At 41.5% G+C, this 26,379-nt stretch overlaps 1 protein-coding gene across 2 annotated transcripts in view; it reads right to left on the reverse strand.

Moving 5' to 3' along the window:
- Positions 1–15,924, reverse strand: part of ITPRID1 (ITPR interacting domain containing 1) — a 208,048-nt gene extending 192,124 nt beyond the window's left edge. For both annotated transcript variants that reach the window (XM_077491716.1, XM_077491713.1), the window contains exon 1: positions 15,739–15,924. The gene's annotated coding sequence lies outside the window, so the exon portion shown is untranslated. The remainder of the gene's footprint in view (positions 1–15,738) is intronic.
- Positions 15,925–26,379: the final 10,455 nt, after the last annotated feature.

The following is a 26,379-nucleotide window of genomic DNA, read 5'->3' on the forward strand; positions in this document are numbered from 1 at the left end:
CATTGGTGCCACATTGGTGCCCATCAGTGCCGCCTTTTCAGTGCCCATCAGTGTAGCCCCATCAGTGCCCATCAGTGAAGGAGAAAACATACTTATTTACAAAGTTTTGAAACTGAAACAAAAAAAAAAATTTTTTTTTTCAAAATTTTCGGTATTTTTTTATTTGTAGCGCAAAAAATAAAAACCGTAGAGGTGATCAAATACCACCAAAAGAAAGCTCTATTTGTGGGAAAAAAATGATAAAAATTTCATTTGGGTACAGTGTAGCATGACCGCGCAATTGTCATTCAAAGTGCGACAGCGCTGAAAGCTCAAAATTGGTCTGGGCAGGAAGGTGTTTAAGTGCCCTGTATTGAAGTGGTTAAATTGGATTTCCAGTCAGGGCCAGATTTCCCAATAGGCACTGTAGGCATATGCCTACAGGCACCCTTCCTGGAGGGGCACCCATCTGTATGAGTTCTTTAAAAGCATGTATGGATTAATAAATGCTTTTAATGCTTATAATACAGTGAATGATTCCCCCTTCTTCTTTGGAACAATTACGTGAATATGTGTAAAATAAAAAGGAAGAAATATTTCAGTAAATCCATAGTCAGTATTTAAGAACTTATGGTATGCTGCATTTTGAACAGGAGGGACAGCAGTCAAGTTTTAATCTAAAAAAATTGATTTACAGTTTAGTTAATATATTTATTTGACCAAATTTTGAGTAGGAGAGAGATCAGGAAGCTTTTAATCAAAACAGTGACTTTAGAGCGTAATATTTCACCAAAAAAAAGTTAGTATAAAATGTTATTGACTCTGTGAACATTATTAAAAGTGAAAAAACATCCTTCCCCCAGTGTGATAAATATGTAAGAAAAATCAATCTTGAAAATCAATCCTGACTTTATGAATCCTATAACACATTTTCCAATACAAACTTTTTAAAGTGTATCCTCATATATTTAAGTAATAATTAATGCGCTGTACACATGGTCGGACATTCCGATGACAAAATCAGTCATGTTTGGCCCCAAACTTGTGTTGCATACACACTGTAGCACAAAGTTGTCGGAAAATCGGATCATTCTGAATGCGGTGATGTAGAACACGTACGACGGGACTATAAATGGGACAGTAGCCAATAGCTTTTATCTCATAATTTATTCTGAGCATGCGTGGCACTTTGTCTGTCGGAATTGTCTACACACGATCGGAATTTAAACGATCAGATTTTGTTGTCGGAAAATTTTAGATCCGGCTCTCCAACTTTGTGTGTTGGAAATTCCGATGGAAAAAGTCAGATGGAGCCCACACACGATCGGATTTTCCGACAAAATGATCCGATCGCACGCTTTGTGTCGGAAAGTCTGACTGTGTGTACAGGGCATCTGACTATTAGTGACATAAATCCACCAGTGCTATAAAGAACATTACATCATACAATGGACACCAAAAAAGTCCAGTACAAAAAAAAAGTGTGCAAAACAAGGGATGAAATGATCCACTTGTACGCATGAAATACCAAAGTATTTTTTCACACACCCTTGTGAAGCTTCTCCGAGGGCAAAACAAATTCACTAAATCTTTATGATCCTTTATTAAGTAAGCAGGTCAAACATTGCTCATATCAGATCAAATCCTGATGGTACAAGGCTTCATCTTTACTAGTATCAGCCTTCGCATATGGTAACCATAAATAATCTTAAAGTGGTGTTGCCACAAAAAAAAAAATTCATAAAAAAAATAAAATAATTGGAATTTTTTAAAATTTTTACTCACCTCTAAATGCCTGTTGCTAGGGGGTCCCTCATAGTCTGCCTTCTTCAAAGCCGAGGCTGGTGACATCACTTCCCCTAGCACTGCACAGTCATCTGGGACCTGTCACGTGTCCCAGGTGACTGTGCGGCGTATAGCGGCACCCGACACCGCTTGCGCATGTGCAGTGGGTGTCCGGCTGTGAAGCCACAGCCGGGTGCCCACAGTAAGAATGCCGGCGCTGCGAGCGGAGCGGGGAACGAGGGGGAGCTTCGAGCTGGACCCTGGGATCGGTGTCCGATTATTAAAAGTCAGCAGCTGCAGTAATTGTAGCTGCTGAGTTTTAATTTTTTTTTTTTTTTTTTTTAGGGGGCACCCCACTTTAATGGCAATAGATTTTATATAGATTTTAAATACAGCATAAATCAAAATACTGCAGCTCACAGCAGTAGTGCTACAACCCAGCACTAAGAATTTTCAGCTTAAAGCGGAGTTCCACTCAAAAGTGGAATTTCTGCTTATCCGTCTCCTCCCCCCCTCCGGTGCCACATTTGGCACCTTTCAAAATGTGACACATTTTGTCACATGATTGACTTCCTCATAGCCATTCCTGACAAAGTCAATCCTGTTGCTACACCCCTCAATGTGTACATTCGGACCTCCGCATTCCGATTTATGTCCTAACTGAAGAGTAATATCATTGTTATGGCAGCAACTAGCTGCCACAACCCCTGTATCCTCTTCATCCGCTGGAGGTCCGGTTTCTGATAATAGTGGTCTCTGTGGCGGATTCGCCGCAATACCACTTTTATCAGCATCGGGAGAAGGCACCCCCTCCCGCCATGCTCCAATGCTCTCCCCTGCTTAGCAGAGCCATCAGCAGCGATCGGATCCTCTTCCCTGCTGAGTATGGAGACGAGTGAAGGGAAGATGAGTCCCACCCATCTCCATACCATTGCTGGGCAGAAACAACGTCAATACGTCACTTACGCCCATAGCTCCTAAAGGCCCATTTTTTTTTACTTTTTTTTAAATGACAAAATTGTTTTTTTGTTTATTGCATTTTAGTGTAAATATGAGATCTGAGGTCTTTTTGACTATTACTATATTTACATTCCTTTTAATAGGAATAAAAGTGACACATTTTTTTTTTTTAAAGAACAGTGTAAAAATAAAAAATAAAAGGTAAGAAAATAAAAAAAAATTTAAACACGCACGAGTGAGTAGCTCTCGTATATGAAAACGGTGTTCAAACCACACATGTGAGATATCGCCGCGATCAGTAGACCTCCTCTGTAACTCAAAACATGCAACCTGTAGAATTTTTTAAACGTCGCCTATGGAGGTTTTTAAGGGTAAAAGTTTGTCGCCATTCCACAAGCGGGTGCAATTTTGAAGCGTGACATGTTGGGTATCAAATTACTCGACATAACATTATTTTTCATAATATAAAATAAAATGTATTTGTTCTAAAAAAAGTGCTCTTGTAAGACTGCTATGCAAATACGGTGTGACAGAAATGATTGAAACGACCAAAATGTTATTCTCTAGGGTGTTAGAAAAAAAAGTATAATGTTTGGGGGTTCTAAGTAATTTTCTAGCAAAAAAACCTGTTTTTAACTTGTAAACAACAAATCTCGAAAAGAGGCTCGGTCCTTAAGTGGTTAAGCTGGAACATCAGAGGGATTGCTGATCTCTAACTTGGATCACCATTCTGTTGGCCTCTTCAAATGATGTCAAGACAATACAAAAATCCTGAATCAGGTGCCACTTTCATAGTGAAAAAAACTCAGAAGTCCAAAGCCTGTCCTTGTCCGGTACTCGCACAAATACTCATTGACGGTCCACTGCTGAAATGCAACTTGGCCAACGTTGTGTTTCAGCATGTGAGCATATCACAATACAGGTGGTTGGCAGGCAGCTTTTGTTGCCACTAAATTTTAGCCAGGCACACACTATTGAGTCCTGCCTCAGGACATCACAAAAGCTAGAGTACCTAACCAGATTAAGCCTAAATTCACACTATGCACTGCATGTAAATCGCACAGGAACCACACCACATTCCTGTTCAATTCCCATGCGATTCAATGCATTTTGATTTGAGACCATTCAAAATGAATGGGCTCATATTGCAGCAATCACACCAAGGTCATGCATGCACCAATTTTGGAACCTCACTGCAACTGGATCACATGGTACTTTTGTATCATGCAATCCGATTCGGGCAAATGCACTGCGTTATAACCTCCATTGAGGGTGTTGTTAAGATTGCACTGATACTCACTGCAGATCACAAGGGCAGTGCAATTTAAATGTGGTGCGGGAAACATGCACAAATCACAGGTTTCCCAAGTTACATTAGTGTGAGAGCTCACAGAATCTCTGCCCCAATATTTTTCATGGGAAAACCTTAATTTTTAGGCCATCAAAGCCAATTGCAGTTTAAAGGCCAGGAATTGCCTGACTGGATGCTATAGTGGCAAATGATCACATTAGTTCACTGCTTTCCCAAGCTACGAACAGCTAAGGTTCTGATCAAACTCATGGTTGATTCAAACTTGAAGCTCATCACTAGTTTTCAGTAATCCCCACTAATGCCGTGTACGCACGACCGGACTTTTTGAGAGCAAAGTTCAGACGGAACGAATCCGTTGGACAATTCGATCGTGTGTGTGGGCTTCAACAGACCTTTTCTAACAGACTTTAGAAATTGAACATGTTTCAAATCTTTCCGCCGAAACCAGTTTCTATCGAGAAAAAACGCTCATCTGTATGCAGGTCCGACGGACCAACAACGACACAAGGGCAGCTATTGGCTACTGGCTATTGAACTTCCTTTTATTAGTTCCGTTGTACGTTATTGCGTTAAACGATCAGACTTTGGTGTGATCGTGTGTAGGCAAGTTCGTTTCTTGCGTTCATCCGGACGGAAAGTCCAGTCGTGTGTACGCGGCATTATATTTAAAGCTACATTAAATCCAAAGGCAAAATATGTATTATATTATAGCTTACCAATTCTTCGATGTTTACTTTTACTTTTTTAGTTTTAGTTGACTTTTTTAGGCTTTCTTTCCTGTATTTTCAACTGCTGATCTGACAATAAGCCTGTTTTTTTTTGTTTTGTTTTTAACAGAACAAGACGTCCTGCAGATATAGCAGTTAGAGACAAACCATTTACAATTGACAGGCGTAAAAAATAATGGATGGCTGCACACAGGTAGTGATGAATCTCTTTATTGTAAAATCCATAACATGAATAACACCACAGGACAGGCAAACAGGTACAGGTAGACGCTTTTCACACAGCGACACTGCACTTATTCATTACCCTGAATTGTTCCACTGACAGGTGAGGATGACGTCAGTGGAACATCGGAAATCACTCTCAGCTGTACACCTTGTTAGAACAATGGAATCACGTAAAGTCAATCAGAACTTTGGCTACTACATGCTGAGAACAACAATGACATAGACATACACAGACACCATGGCCAGTCAAAGAAAAGAAAAGGAACATGGATGGGACCAAAAGAAGAGAAAACAATCTGTGTCTAATTAACCACTTGCCTACTGGGCACTTAAACCCCCCTCCTGAGCAGACCAATTTTCAGCTTTCGGTGCTCTCACAACTTGAATGACAATTACTCAGTCATGTAATACTGTATCCAAATACATTTTTTGTCCTTTTCTTCCTACAAATAGTGCTTTCTTTTGGTGGTATTTGATCACCTCTAGGTTTTTTATTTTTTGCACTATAAATGAAAAAAGACTGGAAATTCTTCATACATTTTGGCCACAATTTGTACCGCTACATCTCTTTGGTAAAAATAACCCAAATTAGTGGATATTATTTGGTCTTTGTGAAAGTTAGAGAGTCTACAAGCTGTGGTGCAAATCATAAAAAATTGATCACACCTGATGTACTGGTCTGATTTCTCATTTCTTGCGACCCTAACAAGTAAAGTACAAATAGCCCCCAAATAACCCATTTTTTTAAAGTAGACATTCCAAGGTATTTAGTAAGATGCATGGTGAGTTTTTTGATGTTGTCGTTTTTCCCCAAATTCTTTGGAAAATTAAAAAAAAAAAAAAACACAATTGTCATTGTAATAGGTTATGTCTCTCACATGGCATGTGTATACCACAAATAACTCCCCAAAATACATTCTGCTACTCCTCCTAAGTATTACGATACCACATGTGTGTGACTTTTTCACAGCCTAGCCACATAGGGAGGCCCAACATGCAGGGAGCACCATCAGGCGTTTACCACCTATTACACTTTTGAAGGCCCTGTAGCAACAGGACAATAGCCACATACAGAGGCCCAACATGCAAGGAACACCGTCAGGTGTTCTAGGAACACATAGCATGTACATACCAAGAATTACACCCCAAAATACATTCTGCTGAGTAAAGGGTAAACAAAAGATTACCTGTGGTTTTATTAGCGCAGTTGTCCACAGGAGGATAGCACTAGTCCAGGCAGCAGGCAGGGACTTGGTCAGCAAAAGTGAATGCAATTGTCCAGGCAACAGGCAGGAATACTGTCCATAGTCAGTGTCAGGGAAATAGCCGCAATCTCACGAGGTACGTTCGTGTTAGCGCGCGTCGGCGCCTACGTAAGCGCAAAGTAGTTTCAAGACGAACGACCGACGCTACGTCTAACCGGGCGGGCATACGCAGTGATGCTACGAATACACAACGTACTCGACGTAGCTGTACGATCGCCCCGACGCGCTCACGACGTGACCCGGTCATCTCGCCTATTTAAACGTTCGCCTGACAGTGCCGCATCGCTGGATTATCGTCAGCTCTCCTGTGAACCTGTACCCGTGTTTCCTGTTATCCGACCTCCTGTGTACCGACCCGGCTTGCTTGACCTGCTCCTGTTATTCTCCTGGCTCTGACTCCTGGCTTGTACCCGACGCTCCTGATCTGCTTCCTGCACCTGATCCCGGCCTGTCTTGACCACTCTCTGGACTTCCGCTGCCCACTCTCGGACTTCCTAGCACAGTTGCCCCTAGAGGCTTGTTTACCCGGTACCTGACCTCTGCTGCTACTACCTGGCAACCTGTGCTACTGTGGGCACTGCATCCCTGTGTCAACTTCAGGGTTGTGCTGCACTCGGCCGCAAGGGGAGCCCTCTCAGCATCTCGGCCTCACTCCTGACCGTGACAGTCAGTAAAGGGCATCATGCAAGGATACTGTCCATATAAGTCCAGGGTCAGTGCAGGCAGAGATTGTCAGCAGTGCCAAAAAAAAGGCAGGAACATGGTCCATGTGGTGTGGTCAGTTAATGAGACAGGCAGAGGCATGATGGCTGAAGTCCTACAGGCAGCAGGCAGAAGTAAGGCCTCGTTCAGGGCAGAATGGGGACAGGGGTAGGGCCTTCTCCCACCCAAATCTCTTTGAAACCTCAGAGTCTCCAGACCCTAATCTAGGAATGAGAAAAAAAATAGTTTTCTTCATCTAGAAAAACATTTCTGGAGCCCCTCACATATGTGAGACCCCTGTGTTATGAATCCCACTAGTCCAGTAGCAGGGTACAAGATCAGTCCAAGAGGCATGGTCAAACAGTCCAGGGTTAGTTTCAGATCAGGCAGAGGTATGCACAGAATCGGTAGACAGAAGCCTGGTCAAATAACAAGCCAGGGTCAGTTCCAGACCAGGCAGAGGTATGTACAGAATCAGTAGACAGAAGCATGGTTGAGTAACAAGCCAGGGTCAGTTCCAGATCGGGCAGAGGTATGTACAGAATCGGTAGGCAGAAGCGTGGTCGAATAACAAGCCAGAGTCAGTTTCAGATCAGGCAGAGGTATGTACAGAATCGGTAGGCAGAAGTGTGGTCAAATAACAAGCCAGGGTCAGTTACAGAGCAAGCAGAGGCACAAGGGGTGTGAAGTTAAATGTCAGGAAGTGAGGGTTATGGTTACCATATTTCACTAATAATTTACTGAAGCATGGTAATGGCGAAAACAGTCACCTATGCAGAGGCCTGGTTCTGAAGGACATTGGGGACAATAATAAATGGTGCTTCTTCTCACTCCTCCTGACGTTTTTGGCCTGTTGGTCGGGGAGGGATTTTATTGGGAAAGTGGCGTTCGGAGAGTCGGCTAATCACATCGGATCAAATGTTTTCTGGTGGGCCGTTTGGGAATATAAGGGCAGTGGTGGTTTCCTCCTGGTAGCCAAGGAAGGGTTTGGGGCTTTCAGTGGAGTTGGATTATATAGGTGTTGTATATGGTCAAATTAAACAAATAAATTGATAATTTTTTATACCACTGGTATGTTCGTCTTGTGACTAGGTAGGGTTTGAGCATTTGGTTGTTGAAGTTGACACCCTCCATGAACATATTGTATTCGTGGATACATGTTGGCTTTTGGATTCAGCCATTCCTCCTGGTGATCTCCACAAAGGTATTATTGTGGATCGAAGACAACATTTAGACATCCCTTCTGTCCCTCCACTTCACAGCCAGAATTTCCTTTTTCTGTAAACTCTCTGTCTGCCCTCTTCTTAACTTCTGGTTGACGAGCCTTTGAGGAAAGCCCTTACGGTGCCACATGCTGGAGTGTTCTTTCTGTGAAGGTTGAGGAACAGGGGCAAACTAGTATAAAAGTTGTCCACATACAGATGGTAGCCTTTCTCCAGAATTGGGTTTATGAGTTCCCAAACAACTGTCCCGCTGGTTCCTATGTAGTCTGGGCAATTAGGGGCATGCAGCTGGGTGTCCTTCCCTTTTTATACCATGAAGGCATATGTATACCCTGTTGCTCAGTCGCACAATTTATACAACTTCAAATGGCCCTGATTACACGTGACACTGATGACAGGTTGCACTGATTACACATGACACTGACACTGATGAAAGATGACACATCACACTGATGTGGCACTGATGACATGAGGCACTGGTGACAGGTGGCACTGATGAAAGATGACACGTAACACTGATGTGGCACTGGTGACACATGACACTGATGCGGCACTGATAAAAGATGGCACTGACAGATGGCACTGTGACACTAACAATGATGAGCACTGTGACAACCAATGGCACTGATGTGGCACTATTGGGCACTATTTGGGCTCTGATTCACTGTGTTTTTACTGTACTATACTATGAAAACGGTTGTCACTCACAGATCTTCAGCTACGAAGATCTCCTACCTCACACGCAGTCTCTGTGTGAGGAGGTAGAGCCATCACTGAGAGATGATCTGCTATGTTTAAATTTGAGATCATATCTCATTGGACATTCTGATTGAGTGGTAAATGGCTGCTGTGATTGACCATTTACCACACGGCCAACACAGATTTTTCCCGATGCGCACCATCGGCGGCGCGCAGGGAACGGGGAAACAGGAGGACGTCCATGCAATTAAAGAGGAAGTAAACCCTGATGAGTTTACTTCCTCTTTCATTCCCTGCAAAGGCAAAGCATAATGGACTACTATGCATCATATAGTAGCCCATTATGTGTCACTTACCTGACACAGGAGCCAGCGAAGTCGCCGCTGTCCCCTGTAGTCCGCCACATCCATCTTGCTGGTGGCGTCTCGCAGCTCTGCCGCTGTCATTCGGCGAAGCCGTCACTCCCGCGCATGCGCACGGGAGTCGACACGAGCGGCAGCTCCATTCTTGGAAATGCCGCGCTCAGTGCGCCTGCGCGCCGCTGTCTACGAAGCATGCGCCGTAGACAGTGGTGGCCGTTTTCGGGCAAATATCTCCTAAACCATATAGGTTTAGGAGATATTGCTTGGGCCTACAGGTAAGCCTTAATCTAGGCTTACCTGTAGGTCAAAGTGGTTTGTAAGGGTTTACAACCACTTTAAGCCCTGCGCTGTAGCCGTCTTTCGGCTATAGTGCAGGTGGGGAGTGGTTAAACATCTCATCGAACGTCCCTAGCTGGCCATATAAACATTCTATATGAATTTCAAAAATAGATGGGATGTTTATTTAGACACTGATTTATTTTTTTCTTCTTTTGGTCCCTCCCATGTTTCTTTTTCTTTTCTTTGACTGGCCATGCTGTCTGTGTATGTCTATGTCGTTGTTGCTCTCAGCATGTAGTAGCCAAAGTTCTCATTGACTTTATGTGATTCCATTGTTCTAACAAGGTGTACACCTGAGAGCGATTTCCGATGTTCCACTGACGTCATCCTCACCTGTGTTTTACATGAGGAGGGAGTCCTATTTAAGGCATGTCAGTGGAACAATTCAGGCTAATGAATAAGCACAGCGTCGCTGTGTGAAACGCGTCTACCTGTACCTGTTTGCCTGTCCTGTGGTGTTATTAATGTTACGGATTTTACAATAAAGAGATTCATCACTACCTCAGTGTGCAGCCATCCATTCTTTTTTATCCAATTGCATGGCCAGCGAGCCGAGGCTAGCACCCCTGGGAAGAGTGTATTCCCCAGCTTTCCTGGTTTCATAGTTACATAGTTACATAGTAAGTCAGGTTGAAAAAAGACACAAGTCCTTCCAGTTCAACCTTAAAAACAAATAAATAAAATAAAAAATAATCATACAATCCAGATACCCAATTTTATGCCCACAATTGATCCAGAGGAAGGCGAAAAAAAAAACCCAGCAGAGCATGCTCCAATTTGCTACAGCAGGGGAAAAAAATTCCTTCCTGATCCCCCAATAGGCGATCGGATTTTCCCTGGATCAACTTTACCTATGTTAGTACCTAGTTATATTATGTACCATCAGGAAAGTATCCAAGCCTTTCTTAAAGCAGTCTACTGAACTGGCCAGAACCACCTCTGGCGGGAGTCTATTCCACATTTTCACAGCTCTAACTGTGAAGAAACCTTTCCGTACTTGAAGATGAAATCTCTTTTCCTCTAGACGTAAAGAGTGCCCCCGTGTCCTCTGGGTTGACCGTACAGAGAACAACTCAACACCAAGTTCACTATATGGACCCCTAATGTATTTGAACATGTTGATCATATCCCCCCTTAATCTCCTCTTCTCAAGAGTGAATAAATTTAGTTCCTCTAATCTCTCCTCATAGCTGAGTTCCTCCATGCCTCTTATCAGTTTGGTTGCCCTTCTCTGCACTTTCTCCAGTTCCCCGATATCCTTTTTGAGAACTGGTGCCCAAAACTGAACGGCATATTCCAGGTGAGGTCTTACTAATGATTTGAACAGGGGCAAAATTATATCTCTTTCTCTGGAGTCCATACCTCTCTTAATACAAGAAAGGACTTTGCTCGCTTTGCAAACAGCAGCTTGGCATTGCATGTTGTTATTGAGCTTATGGTCTACCATATGGTTTATGGTTCATCACTCACCTGGAGCTGCATTTTCTTGTCCTATTAATTGACAGGGGTGCTTACAATGATCAATGTTTACGCAAAACATTTTACCCCCAAAAGAAAAAAAACCTGTTGCTACAACTGCTAGCTGGAGTTTGGCTTAAAGCGGAGGTCCACCCTAAAGTGGACCTTCCGCTCATTGGAACCCTCCCCCCCTCCGACGCCACAATTGGCACCTTTCAGGGGGTAGGGGGTGCAGATACCTGTACAGTACAGGTATCTGCACCCACTTCCGGCTAGATTCTGCAGAAGGTACGCCCCTTTCCGCAGAATCTACGCCCCTTTCCGATGGTCCCCCGCTGCCTGCTGGGAAACACACGGATCCCAGAGACAGCGGGGACCATCCTTATTGCGCAGCGCGACTCGCTCATGCACAGTAGGGAACCGGGAAATGAAGCAAGTGTAAGTGTAATTATTTTAAAAGTCAGCAGCTGCAGTATTTGTAGCTGCTGGCTTTTAAAAAAAAAAAAACTACGGACTCCCAGCGGACTCCCGCTTTAAATTCGTTAGAAATCTGTTAGTACATCTGACACTACCCTATCCCCAGACTGATAATACTGCTGTCCAAAAGTGTCTCTGTTACGCCCCTGGTCTACATTCTGGATGAAGGAGTATCTACAGGGGTCTCAATTGCCCTTGCGGTCCACTGTATACATGGATAGAAGGAGCGGCAGTAGAGCGGCTGTATATAGAAAGGTCGATCTCTCCATTTTCCTCCTGCAGTCATTGAATGCCAGCTTATCCTCTTCTCCCTTCTACAGACATTCAACTGCTGCAGGAGTAAAAAGGGAGAGATTGATTCCTCTATATCCACCACTCCTTCTATCCAGCTTCTTTCTGCTGCCCCCATGTGCTCTCCAGCCCCCCTGTGCTCTTTCCTATCCCCATTGCTCTTTCCTGCTGAGGCTGCAGAGAAGGAGATCCCTTTTTTCTGTCCCAAAGGTGAAACATCAGAGGTCTGTTTAGACCCCTGATATCTCACCAAAGTCCCCCAATGGGGCTCTTAAAAAATGGTAAAAAATAATTTAAAAAAATATTGTAAAAAAAAATGGTAAAACATAATGAAAATAAAAAACTACTGACACCAGTGGTGGAACTACAAGGTAACAAAGGTCCCACTTGCGACCGGGCCCAGATGTTACGCCTCTGGGCTCAGAGGGAAGGGTGCAGAGGGGTCGGGGGCCTTTCATGGTTTCTTGCACCGGGGCCCTGAAGGTTCTAATTACGCCACTAGTGTAGACAAATGAATACAGTAAGTGTGTTACTGGCCAGATCAGCAGTTGAAAACAGAGGGAAGAAATTTTAAAGAGAAAGAAAATGAATACCGACATCACATCTAATGACTGGTAAGCTGCATGTTAGTACATTTTTCATAGGTGACCCAAGACTTTTACAATCCTAGCAAAGCCCCTGACCTTGTGACAACAACAATCAGTAGCCAATACTGCTGTAGGTAATGATATGGAAAAAAAAAAAAAAAAAACTCTGCAAATGCTAAACCAGAACAGATTGGAGGATGACCATAATTCGGGAGAAAAAAATTGTGTGGTGGGGGAGGGGCTCTGCAGCAGTGTTAAGGTATTGAAGTCTCAGGTTCTCAGGAAGTATTACACTGTACACACGGTTGGACTTTCAGATGGAAAATATGCGATTGGATCTTGTTGTCGGAAAATCTGATCGTGTGTGGGCTCCATCTGACTTCTTCCGTCAGATTTTTCGACACACAACATTTGAGAGCAGGATCTAAAATTTTCCAACAACAAAATCCGATCGTTTAAATTCTGATCGTGTGTAGACAATTCCGGTGGACAAAGTGCCATGCGTGCTGAGAATAAATTACGAGACAAAAGCTATTGGCTACTGGCCCATTTATAGTCCCGTTGTACGTGTCCTACATCACTGCGTTCTAAACGATCATATTTTTTGACAACTTTGTGCGACCGCGTGTATGTAAACAAGTTTGGGACAAAAATCCGAAGGATTTTGATGTCGGAATGTCTGACTGTGTGTACAAGGGCATAAGAGGAAAGCAATTGCCAGTGTACTGCCAGGTGCAGCCATGTTTCTACTTGGTTTTTTTGTGACACAATCTATTCTGAATGGCTATGATGCTAATTGGGAAAGGCAAAGGGGAGGCAAGGAGATCTGCAAATGAGAACTGGGTAGTCTGACAGATGTAATTCCAAATTTATGTTGTAAAACAAGTTCTTTGTTTATGACTTGAGAAATCCAGCCTAATTTAGGTCAATTCTCAAACTTGGTTGATTAGTTGACTCATTCCTATTCCAACACATAGCTCTACGCCTGCCTCTATTTGACTATCCGTGTTAGCATATGTTGGTGATGCAAACTCAGGGGGACAAAGTAAGCCTATTCTAGCATGCAATCTATATGTAGATTATGTTTCGGTCTAGAAATGGAAACGGTTATCAACAAACACTATGGGGTTGATTTACTAAAACTGAAGAAAGTAAAATCTGGTGCAGCTCTGCACAGAAACCAATCAGCTTCCAGGTTTTATTGTTGAAGCTTAAATGAACAAGCTGAAGTTAGAAGTTGGTTGGCTGCCATTCAGGGCTGGACCCGATTCTGAGTGCTCCAGTTTTAGTAAATCACCCCCTATGTCTGTCATCTTTTCTGCAGCAGGCAAGTAAAAGTTTAAATTAAATGTAAAAAAATCACATTGTAAATCAACCCATTCCATTTAAAATAGAAATGAAAGGCAAAACATTTGTGTGTAGATATAAAAAACAAAAAATATGCTTTTCCCTTTTTTTTTTATTATATAACCTCTGTTCTCAGCTGCAAAAGAGCTAGGGGGGGGGGGGGGGGGAGAAACAGCAGAACACTGGTCTTCCCAGTGAATGAGAGGTGAGTCTTATCACTGGAGGAGATCAGGACCAATTCCCAGCCTAGCTAGAAAACTGACCATTCTTTGGTGGAACACCAGGGATTTCACACAAAGGAAGCAATGTGAAGAGAACAGAAAACATTTGTTCAAATGTTTTGTTAAAGATAAAGAGTAAACATACATAGGAAAAAGACAAAATAGAATTATCCCTGAAAGAGTACTGTACAATGACACAGCTCGCACTAAATAGGAAACAACTGAAGAGGTACATGAATGAAAACTGAGAGGCAACATGGCACATGCATATAAAAAATTGTCCAGCAAAGTTATAGAACAGAAAATCAGCTTAGTATCGGAACCAGTAAGTACTAGCAATTGATAGAGAACTCAAGGTGAATTGTCCTGAAATAAAGCAAAAAATGTGACACTAGAAAACCTAAGAAGGGGAAGAAGGAGAGTGATTACCATCTGCAATTGACTCGGGTCTGGTGAGACCTACAGTATGCGGCTGTCACCCTGTCAAGTCATATCCTACAGATGGGTCAATACTAATAGGGAAAACCCATTGGAAAGACGAGCAAGCTGAAGAAAGATGAAAGGAAAGAGAAAGGAGAGAGTCAGGCAAGGTAGAAGGGGGAAGTGGAAGGTAAGACAGGAGAAGATGCGGGAGACAAAGGTCAGCCCTGGGTGGAGATGGGAGCAATGAACCCTTACATAGGAACTCTCATAGACTATGGAGAACAGAAAACTTTTTCATACACCAACAACAGGCACATATTAGGAATATGAAATGTTGGGCTAAAATATTCTTTAATAAACTACAGTGTTTGAAAGACTAGGAGACACTGAGGGCACAGGTGTACCACCACCATACCCCGACTAGGGCACAACTACAACCAGTATACCTCTACATGATAGAATTTACTTAGATGTACTGGAATGTCATTGGCATCTCATGGAAATATCGCTCTGCTCTCCTCTACTCCATAGTGTTTGTGAGTCACCAGAGGACATACATTTTTTGAACAAATACTGCACACATAATCATGATATCATTGCAAAATCATTGATTTAATTGGTATGCCGAGGAAGAGTCTCCTAACTGAATAATATACATATTCAAGCAGATATGGACAGTCTGCAGCAAGGGCACATCACATTAGCAGTCCTGCTGTTGGTGGCAACTTGACAGCAATGAGATGGCTAAAAAGACCCCTTACCTGCTCCCATGATATCACTCTCTTATTAGCCGAAAAAAACTCTAAAATCCCATTTATCAGCAAATAAACAGTTATATAGAGCAACATCTGGCTATTTCATTCAATGAGGAAACAACATCTTAAGAGCAGGTGAATATCTTCTTAGCGGTTCTGTTTGGAGAGTTGCCTCCAGGAAAAGATTTGTTTATTTGATATGGACCTTAAAACATAACTTTGGTGAAAGCTAAGAGTAAATTGATTACATTGATTGCAAGATAATTGTATAACTGTTCAATGTTAAAGTATGCACAGTAAATTAATGAATGTTTACATATTACATGGCATAAACATAATTATATTTTTATATAATTATATAATATAATATAATATAATTATATTTTTATAGATGGCTGCATCTTATAATGCAAAGAGCGATGTGCAAGGTGCAGGAACGCTTAGAAATTATATTTCGTTGTTCCGACTTTGCTAAATCTATGTCTACTGTGACTGACCAGTACAGGCTACTTCAGTGTTCCCATGCTATTTAAACTTTCCAATGACTTGTTAGATTACACACTTGACTGTTCTACTCCAATAAAACATAATTAACCTTACCTTCAAGACCTGGAGAGTTTACTTTATCTGGAAATCCTGATGGGTGACATAAGGTAGAATTTTGAACAATATTGAAGTAAGCCATTTAAAAAGTCAATTCATTTCTGTGGCTGTAGCTGTTGTGTGTGTGCTCTGTCCATAACGTAGTGTTAGCGACTTGCTTGAACGACTGAAAAGGAAAAAAAAAAAAAAAACATTTGCTTAATCTTAGACTGCATTTTCATATTCCCGCCTACTAGACAAAACGCAAACCTGTTTTTCTAGGTAAACATTAGGTATTACACTGACAAAACAGACTAAAGCAAAAGAGCCAGCAGCTGAAACAGGAAAATGCTTGAGGTGCTGGAATTAATTCAACATTAGTTTAGAAAGACTGACAAACTGATTGGAAGCAGAAAGGAAGATAAAATACAGGCGAGCGTCTGTGAACTTTGCGTATGTTCCAATGTGTCCACTTGTCAGTATTAGTAAAAGGAAACAGAAGCAGTGGATGTTTAAGTGCTACTAAAGGCTTCACTTAACGCTCAGAGCTCTACGATTATAATGTCATTGCAAAGGCTAATGCATAATACATATTACAAATCAAGCTTCACATTGCCTAGTATGGTCCACATGTATTAGGTGATAAGAAGGTAGGTTCATCATTAACTTCTCAGAAATTCTTTCCAAACTTTTAGAGTGCAGAGGCACTCTTGGCCTCATTGATTCCGAGAACATAAAGAGCCTTGTTAGCTTATATTATAGTAATCCAAAGCCTGAGTTACACAGGGGCCTGTCACTTTTTTAAATGGGCACCGGGCATATGTCACATATAATTAGAAGTATTGTAAAATTAGAGGGGGGAGAAAAAGTAGAAATTAAACGTAGGCATAAACCTGTCAGGGAAGAGCTATTAATTGACAGGTACAAAGGTTGGTATGGGCACATGACCTGGTTTGTAGCTCCCCATGAAGGGTCACAGCTGGGCATACATCTGCCCTCATGGTTTGGGAGGGGGGTGCATGTTACAGGGCCATTGGTGCCAAACTATCCATTTAGGGCTTACCCTTACCTGGGGTTAGTAATGAGTGGCCTCACTATACCCGTAAACCCTGGCGTCATGTAAAATATACCCATTGCATGTACACCTAGAAATAGCAAGAAATATGTGGGTGCTTTTGCAACTACCAGTTTGAAACCAGTGTCATCACAAGTCAAAGCATTTATTGACAGCGCACCATGATCTTCATAATAAGGCCCAAACATTTATTAAGGTGATCATATCACAGTGATAATGATATGCAACATTTCAGGGTGATGCGGGACTTCTTCATCAGGCATTCAATCATGTTATTTTGAAGATCCATGATGTGCAAGTGATATAGGCTTTGTACTTTCAATGCTGTTTCAGACCCAGCTTTTTTTCCTCTATACCTTGAGTTCTTTCACTGCTTACTTTTCTTGTATTTTTCACTACCTTTAACTGAGCTTGGTCATCTCTTCAGTCCTTGTTCTGTTTGCTGATTTGGAACTGTGCTGCTAACCTATTATTGCCAGTGTGAATTTGCAGCTGTCCTATATGTGGTATATCACTGTCCACATATTTTGAGCCCCTGCCTGTCCTATGATTCTGCAAGAGTTGGTATTTCACCAACCATTTACTGATAATGATGGCTTAGTATTGATTCTGCATCTTCTATATAACAAGAAAGGAAAAAAGGGGAAAAAAAAACTGCGCTACGGAATAGAAACAACACTGGTCGGAAGCTGCAATTCTAATGTATACCAAAAATACACAAGTGAACAAAAGGAAAAAAGGAAGAACTGCGCTAACCTAAAATCCCAAAGTGAATGAGATGTATATATGTACTAGACAAAAGAATAAAAACCTACAAATGCCTCTAGAGCCACCTCAGAAGATGGTGCATTCAAATATATATGCATAAATGTACAAAATTAGTATAAAGTGAAACACAATTACGTGTCATTAATGTGGTAAATAAAGAACATATAAAAGATAAAAAAATGAAAAACAGCCCAAAAACAGAAATATACCCCTGAAATTAAACACACCCCAAAAACTTGAGAAGTGCATGTGATGAAAAACAAAAAAATTAATACTTAAAATCATCAACTCTATATAACATCCATATAATTATGTGACAAATTATTAATACAAAGTGTCCATATGGTTAATCAAACACCAGTGAGAAAATCTTCATGTGAATAACTGGATTTAAAGCACACAAATTAAATTTCCTCTCCAGAAGTGTGATGTGCTCTTTCCCGTCACCAGACAAATGAATTGGCTCCTTACCGGCTCCAAGCGACCCCCCGTTACAGAGGGTCACCACAAGCAGAATGTAATCAAATGGATATCCAGGTAGCTGTTCCCCTTAAGCGATCCCAGATCTTTCACACAGTGGGACTATAGCTGTTACTCCATATATCACTCCCAACTCAACGCAGTATCACATAGGGAAAAACATAGGATCCAGATAGTATAAAACCAATGACTTTAATTCACAAACAACGAACGTATACACTTACATGAAAGAATTTAAAAGCAGGCTCAAACAGAAGCGTGCGCCGGCCGGACACACGCCACAGAAAAACCAACCCGTCCTTCCTGGTATGTAACGAAGAACACGACTGGGGTGACGTCAACACGTCGCACTGCCCTATGCGTTTCGTAATAACTTACGTTATCCAGGGGCACGGGCGGCGTGCGACGTCATCCCTTTTATACCAATCCCAATATCCAAGCCTCGCTTTGGGTCAGCGGCCATCTTAGATGTCATATCAACGTTTAAAATCAATGATCGTGGACCAAGCCTCGCTTTCAATCCACGGACACCATGTGTGTGTGTATCCCAGCAAAACATCCTATAATTGCGGACCAAGCCTCGCTTTCGAGCGGCGGCCATATCGAAAAGTGCTATCTCTCCACATCCACCCAGTGAGTGTAGAGACCCAGGGGAATGGCAAGTGGTTAAAAACCAAGCCTCGGTCCCGATGGACCTTCGTGAAAGGTCAGTGAAAAACCAAGCTTCATTCACGGTGGTCCATCATCGTTCGCATCCTCCTCTATTGCGGAATCAACCCTGAGCATATCTAATCGAGATATATAGGGAGAAGGAGAACGAAAAGACAGAGAAAAAGAGATAAAGCATGATAAGAAATACTAAAAAATACTTAGAGGAGCTCAAAAACACTCCTTTAATTCCTAAGAGGAGCAAAAAATTGGGATATAAAGGCTAAAATTAGCCCTCGCTATAAAGGTACATTTCCTGTATCCAAAGCAAACCGGAAGTAAGTCCAAAAGAATGGAATCTACCGATACTGAACTAAATAATAAAAAAAAAATATATATATGAAAAATATATAAAAATGTGTGAAAGACAAATATATATATCAAAAAGAAGGAACGATAAAATTATAAATTACACGTTCACTGCCCAAAAAAAAAGTGGTCTGTGTCGTTCCTTACCACAAACCTTGCCGAATTGTAAATTGGGCGTATATAAACTTAAAAGGACCATGAATAAACAAAAATGTCCCAATATATGGAATTAAAAATAGGACATAAGCATAGATGAAAAAATAAAATTAAATAAAAATAGATGAAAAAATAAAATTGAATAAAAATATCCCAAACAAATAAAATAAATACACCAAAGTAATTTATGTAATAACATCTCTATTGAAATAATACAGGGAAGGAAAAGCAAAAAACGGGAGAATGTGTATTCTAAGGCTCACATTACCCCCACATCCCCCAATATTAACATTGGACATTTCCAACTGATGTTATAAAATATAAAATATAGTTGGTATAAATCCCCTCATCCAGAAGGCTGGCCGACCCAAAGCTAGGCATACCCCTAAAAACAGAACCACAGGAAATAGAACAACAACTAATAACAACAAAAATATACTCTACAGTTACATGTACAAAATCCACATTAGAAACATAACACCAGAAAGCTATCCACTTAAGAATTGTTGATGAAGGCATTTACATCAGTATCCACGTTAAGGCCAAACGGAACATACGTCTTTAATTTGTGGATCCAGGCCATTTTGAGCTTGGATATTTCCCTGACCAGGGACCCACCCCTCCAGCGGGGCCTATACTTATCTATACCGACAAATAGGGTGCCTGATGGATCTCTCTTATGTGTTTGGTCATAATGTCTGGTCACGGGATGTTTGTCAAACCCACACCTGATATTGCCTATATGCTCGTTCAACCTGACGCGGAGTGCCCTTTTGGTCCGCCCTATATATTGGAGGCCACAGGGGCACTGTAGAAGATAAACTACAGCCTCTGAGGAACAGGTGATAAAGGGTTCTATTTCGTATGTTCTGGTGGTGCTTGAAGATACAATATTAGAAATCTTAGAGCCCCTATGGGAGTTCAAAGTGCAAACCTGACAATTTTTGCACTTATAGTAACCAGTTAGATTTTGAAAAAAACATCTATTAGCCCTAGGTGGGTCTTGTACACTGGGGGCAATTTTGCTCCCCAGAGAGGAAGCCCCTTTGAAAATAATTTGTGGTTTTTCCGGCAAGACCGTGTTAAGAACCTGATCACTAGTCAGTAAATGCCAATGTTTTTGGATCAGGTTTCTCACACCACGGTGTTGCACTCAGAAACTCGTAATAAACGGTACACCACCCTGAGTATTAGCCCTCATATCCTGTCCTCATATCCTGTCTGTCGGCCAACAGTGAAGACCTGTCTCTTGTTCGGGCAGTCTTCATTGTCACATCAAGGGAGATGGGATCACATCCCTTTTCCAAAAATCTCCTTGATAAATCATCATCTTCATGGGCCACACAACTGGAGGAGTTCTAGGGTATGTGTTCTTTGCCTACACTTTTTCTGCCAAAAGTGTCCCTCTTTCTTATCTCAGATTGGGAGGTATGGCAATAGAGTGCAAATGGCAAAAAAATCCCCTATTTTATCCAAATTGGAACACAAATATACTTTTCTTTTTTAACTCCCAAAATATGAATGTGAATTAAGGTGATAAACTGATGTAAAATGTGCATGATTTATTTTAAAGCCTCACTATAGTTGTGAGGACAATATAAAATGTTCCTAGCAAATAACAAGTTTGGCACACACAAAATAAATGATATTATTATATTTAAAGTAACATGGAAGGGGAAATTAACATAGCAAAGGTACAGTAGAAGGATTAAGAAGACTATGTAGTGCAGCATACCTGCCAATTATGGTTTGATTTTTTGACCCTTGCACTATCTTCAGAGGAGGACTACAAACTCTTTTAGAAATTTGTTGCATAGACTTTTGACAAATGTATTACCGTATTTGCATTGTTTCCACTTAAAATATGAGTATGAATGAGTGAAAACAAAGAGAAAAAAATTAGAGGAGTGTGATGTCCCTGAGTTTATTTGGGGTAATGTGTCATGGTCTAGCCTGCAGTTTTATATGTGTGAAATTATTATCTCCTTGCTGCAGTGGTTTTGCTTGATCTGCGATTTCATTCATATGTGCTACTGGCTTCTGTGTTCACCTATGGCATAGCCTGCTCTACTGTGGATTTATATCCCTTTCCCTTCGACCACTTCCTGGCCCACCTCCCATTATGCTTCCCTATATATAGACATGCTCAGTGCAGCTCAAGTTGCATGAATGATTTCCTAGTTTCTCTGTGCTCCTGATTTGCCTTGTATTACTTGTATTCTGTGCCTGATAACCCCTACACTGACCCCAGCTTTGTCTACAGTTTCTGCTTGTCTGCCACCGTCCTGACTTTGATTGTTTCCCAATCCTCTTCTGTCTTCTGCCATCTGTACTTTGCACATGTGAGAGGCTCCACATTGTTAGCCGGACGTACCTGGTTCCAGTTTGTTGCAAGTTCTTCCCCACTACCATAGAAATCTGACTTAATGAGTTAACCATCAAATATAAGGCACTATCTAATCAGTAAGGTTTGCCTCCTTCAAAAGAAATGTAATCTCCCCATGAAAAGGTGTATCTGGAACATGGAGGGAAGATTACTAAATTGTGAAGGAAACTTAGTCTGGGCCTTCCCTTGAAAGCTTAAAAGTCATAGTTCACCTTTACCACAAAACTGCCTATGCAAGTAAGGCGCACCTGTATATAAAAGCAAACTGTGAAGCTTTGAATGAAGTTCGATAATGCCCTTGATATAGGTGTAGGCCATTTACATACCTCCCAAAGCCTGGCTGCCCTTATCTGCATAGATAGGGTTTTTGATAAAAGTGAAACTAACAATTTAAAAGACAATGTAGACTGAGCAAAAAAAAAAAAGTTAAACAAGCCTGTTTCTTGGATATCTAAATATTGGTTGTAATGGCCTAGTGCAGGGGTCTTTAAACTATGGCCCTCCAGTTGTTCAGGAACTACAATACCCATCATGCCTAGTCATGTGTGTTAATGTCAGCATTTTACATTGTGTAGTTCCGCAACAGCTGGATGGCTGTAGTTCGAAGATCCCTGGCCTAGTGTGTCGCCCAAGAATGTGTACTTGGACTCCACCTCTCTAATAAACGAATAATATCCAGTCCAGATGTATATAATACTACATTAACAGATATTATAGCGGCGCTCCTGTCAGTCCATACTCTGACTGGCATTCATATAGTTAAATCATATGAGAAAAGAATGAATGACAGTTGGTGTTTAAAGTCCAGATAGCAGATGGTGCTCCTAGTGATTAATAGAAAAGCGTGCACCATACACCAAGATCCACAACTCATGAATCACACTCACCTAGGGGTATAAACTCATCAGATCTCAGCAAATCTCAAGCCTTGAAATACTCGTATAGCCATCATGCAAATGCAGGTAAGGTCAGAGCTGCATATCACTTCCACAGGTAATCAGACATAGAAGAAAAAACTCAGCATAGCGTGATCCTGTTTACCTTTTATTGCAGTCCCAAATCTCATTTGCATGGTACTTCTGAATAGTTAACGTCAATGTTAACTCAATACACTAGAAATCCAGAAAGATGTTCTCTTTCCTCAGGGCAGCTCTCAACTATTCCCCATCTGACAGGACAGAGTCCCATTACCAGCCAGTTAGCACTCTGTAACCAAGCTGCACAGAACAGAATGTTCTATCTCAAGATTAAAAAAGCCTAATAAACTTACGTTAAGGGTCCCTACAATAATACTTCATAGAAGTCATGATTCAGTACATTACACAAATATATGAATGGTTGAATATAGGGATCTGTAATTCTAGATGGAATCTGTAATAAACAATAACAGTCCTGGATGCACAATAGCCAGTTGAGTTCAGTTAAATGATATACATTATTCTTCCCACAATTTCATTTACATGTATCAATTCTGTCTCATAACTAGGCAGTTTCAAACAGGGGTTGAGGGGCCAATTTATTATAATAAGGCAGCTTTATTCATAAATTTCTCCCTCTGCTGCTCTAAAGTAGCACTGTGACAGAATAAAACCCACCCCGACCACTTAAAAATATCTAGCATAGCTAGGAGGAAGGGGAAACAACATTTTGAAGCAGATTTTTATTAGACTTTTCTTCCACTTTTAAGTGTGCATTCACAGATACGAACGCAGTTGCCTGCATGTAGATGCAAAAACCCCTGCAGGAGTTGCCGTGATTAACTGCCAGTAGCACGTAGGCAGAGATTTCATGCAAGTAACCAGCCCTGGACGCAGACAGTCTGGTAGATGGGAGGGAATGCTTATCACATAGGGGCAATGGGTGACATCACAGCTCGATGGATTCCGCCCCGTTGTCAAGTGCTCCCTGACAGAAGCGAGCAGCTGCTTCTGGATCACTTTACCACAAGCATGTGGAATTAAATATAAAATTATAAATTGTATGCAGCATAGGAAAAAGGAGGGGGTGGCAACATTTTTAAGAAGACTTTTATTAACTGTCACTTCTACTTTAATTGTCCATGTGCTTTAAGTGAAAATTTGTTTTATCTTGAGAAACATTTGTCTAATCTCCAGAGGTAATTCGGTCACAGACCTGTGCAGCCTGACTTGCCACTGATCTAATTTTGTCACTAATTTGCTTGAGACATGTCACTCATAATGTTTTATGCCTAGTACACATGGGCCGAATGTCGGGCAGCATCAGCTACTTCAATAGAAACTGTGCAACGTTAGACCCGTGTGTACTGGAGTTGGCTGGCCATTTGGCTTTACCGAAAAAGGTCTGACGATTGGAATCCGATTAACGCTGACTGGAGCGTCAGTCCAGTCAGCCTTCTGGCCGAGGGAGGGGCATCTCACTGTCAAAACACGTAAAAATAGCAGGGGAGATCGTTTTACTAACATTGGATAGTTTATAAAGCAACTCCTCCAGAGCTGTCAGTTTTTTTTTTTTTGTACAGCCTTGCTGGGTTGAATGAAAAAAAAAAAACGACTGGCTTTAGAGTGTGACTTTTTAGTTCTTTTCAGCCAATCTCACCATGACCTGAATGGTTTAAGTCTCACTTCAATATACACTGTAATTCCTTGGGGAATCCAAGATTGGCAATTTCCTCTAATGTTTTGCAGATGACAGCATGGTGTCCTACAACTGAATATTGTCTCTGTGTCATTCTGTACTTGTAAGGAAAAACATCTTAAAATAAAATTTGATAAAAGAAAAGAAAACTGAATGGTGGATAGAGTGGGGTACAACCAACACCAAGTGTTCAAAGAGATTTACAGCTATAAATGTTCTCTGTAACCTGTTTCTATACACAAGTCACTTATTACTATTCGTGTAGCAAGAAACAAAAGCTGACTTTAGATGTGACAATTTGATTGTACAATCCCTGCTAGATGTAGACCTCATGGCCACTTGGTGCGAAAAATTTTATGAGCGTTTGACGCTTTTTTTCCCTAAACGACCCTCAATGTTAGCCTATGTGTCTATGCACACATAGCCATTTACAGGCATTTAGAGGCAGCGTGTTCAGAAGCAGTAGGGTTTTGGAAAAAAAAAACATTGGTGCGCCTAAACGCATGTAAACGGGAGTAAACGCATCTAAACATGTGGGTTACATTGGTTGCTATACATTATTGCCCAAATAGGGAGGATTAATTAAGAACATGAAAAGTCAATTTAGCAAGTATTACATATTCAGAAATGAGTCAAATTACCCTACAACAAGAACATAACCATGCATATGCTAGTTCCTTCTGGGAAAACAGCATTACCTCAAGCAGTAGGTTGAATAAAACATTCAATTTTTTATTACTTCTCATAGAACTGATTATCATCAAAATAGTCAGTTCCTCCAACTGATTCCAATGATGGGACACTATTCCTCCCACTGATACCAACAATGGGACACTATTCCTCCCACGGATACCATTGATGGGTCACTATTTCTCCCACTTATACAGATAGTGGGACACTATTCCTCTCACTCATACCAATGATGGGGCACTATTTCTCCCACTGACTCCAATGATGGGGCACTGTCCCTCCCACTGGCACCAATGATGGGGCATTGTTTACTCCTAGGGCATTTTCTACTCACATTGGCCACATTCCGGTCTCCTCAAAGTCTGATGAACAGTAAACAGGCCATTTGTTTAGAAGGTTTAGAGACCCCTGAGCTACAGTCTCAGCAGTTTGAATGTGTGACTACAGAGAAAAACACATCATGGCCACTAGATGGCACCGGTCTTCCATCTAGGGATCATAATGTGGTATTTTGCACATTCACACATTTGAATTGCAGAGACTTTAGTTTAAGAGCATGATTTTGCCCCAGTCACACACACAATGATTTTATATGCGGCTTTAAAAGACAAACGGCTATGCAATTTTTTTTTGTGAATACACCACTTAAAACTAAAATTTTATATAATGCAGTCACTAGATGTGGTGGCTGCATTTGTTTTCTTAATTGTGCATTTTTTTCACCTTAACTTTCACCTGTAATCCCAAGAATAACCCATTTCCTGTCCTAGCATTGCTACACTCATTTCTCTAGTGCATCTATAGAGGGATCCATGGTTGTCATCCAAGCTGGACTTCAAACATGTGTGCATGCATTTCCATTGCATGGTGGTTTTTGGGATTAGTAATTTACAAAAAATAATAACATTGTTTTTGCTTTCAGGTCTACAGGAAGTTACATAGTTAGTAAGGTTGAATGAAGACACCAGTCCATCATGAGTGAGTGTCTGCAATTGTCCCTATCCCTGTATTTTGCACACTCACATTGGTCCTTACCCTCAAGGAGCTCACAATCCAAGGTCCCCATTCATATACTAGGACCAATTTTGGACAGAAGCCAATTACCCTACCTGCATGTCTTTGGAGTGTGGAAGGAAACCAGAGTACCCGGAGGAAACCCACACAGGCACAGAGAGAACATGCAAACTCCAGGCAGGTAGTGTCGTGGTTGGGACACGAACCAGTGACCAGGGGCGGACTGACCATTCTGGCACTCGGTCACGGACCGAGGGCCCCATGCCACTAGGGGGCCCCATCAGACTGGCCAGCCTCGGTAAATGCAGGGACAGTATGTAAAAATCTGTGTTTCTTTACATCTGTCCCTGAAATGTCCCATGCCGACATAATTTTGCTGTAAAAAAAAAGGAAGCTATAGATGCCCCGCCTCTGTACTGCCTCCTCAGCCAATGGAAACAGTGTACACGCCCCCTTC

The sequence above is a fragment of the Lithobates pipiens genome, unplaced genomic scaffold (genome assembly GCF_037356315.1).
Source record: "Lithobates pipiens isolate NorthernLeopardFrog02 unplaced genomic scaffold, aLitPip1_a1.2 Scaffold_19, whole genome shotgun sequence".
In the NCBI taxonomy this organism is placed as follows: domain Eukaryota; kingdom Metazoa; phylum Chordata; class Amphibia; order Anura; family Ranidae; genus Lithobates; species Lithobates pipiens.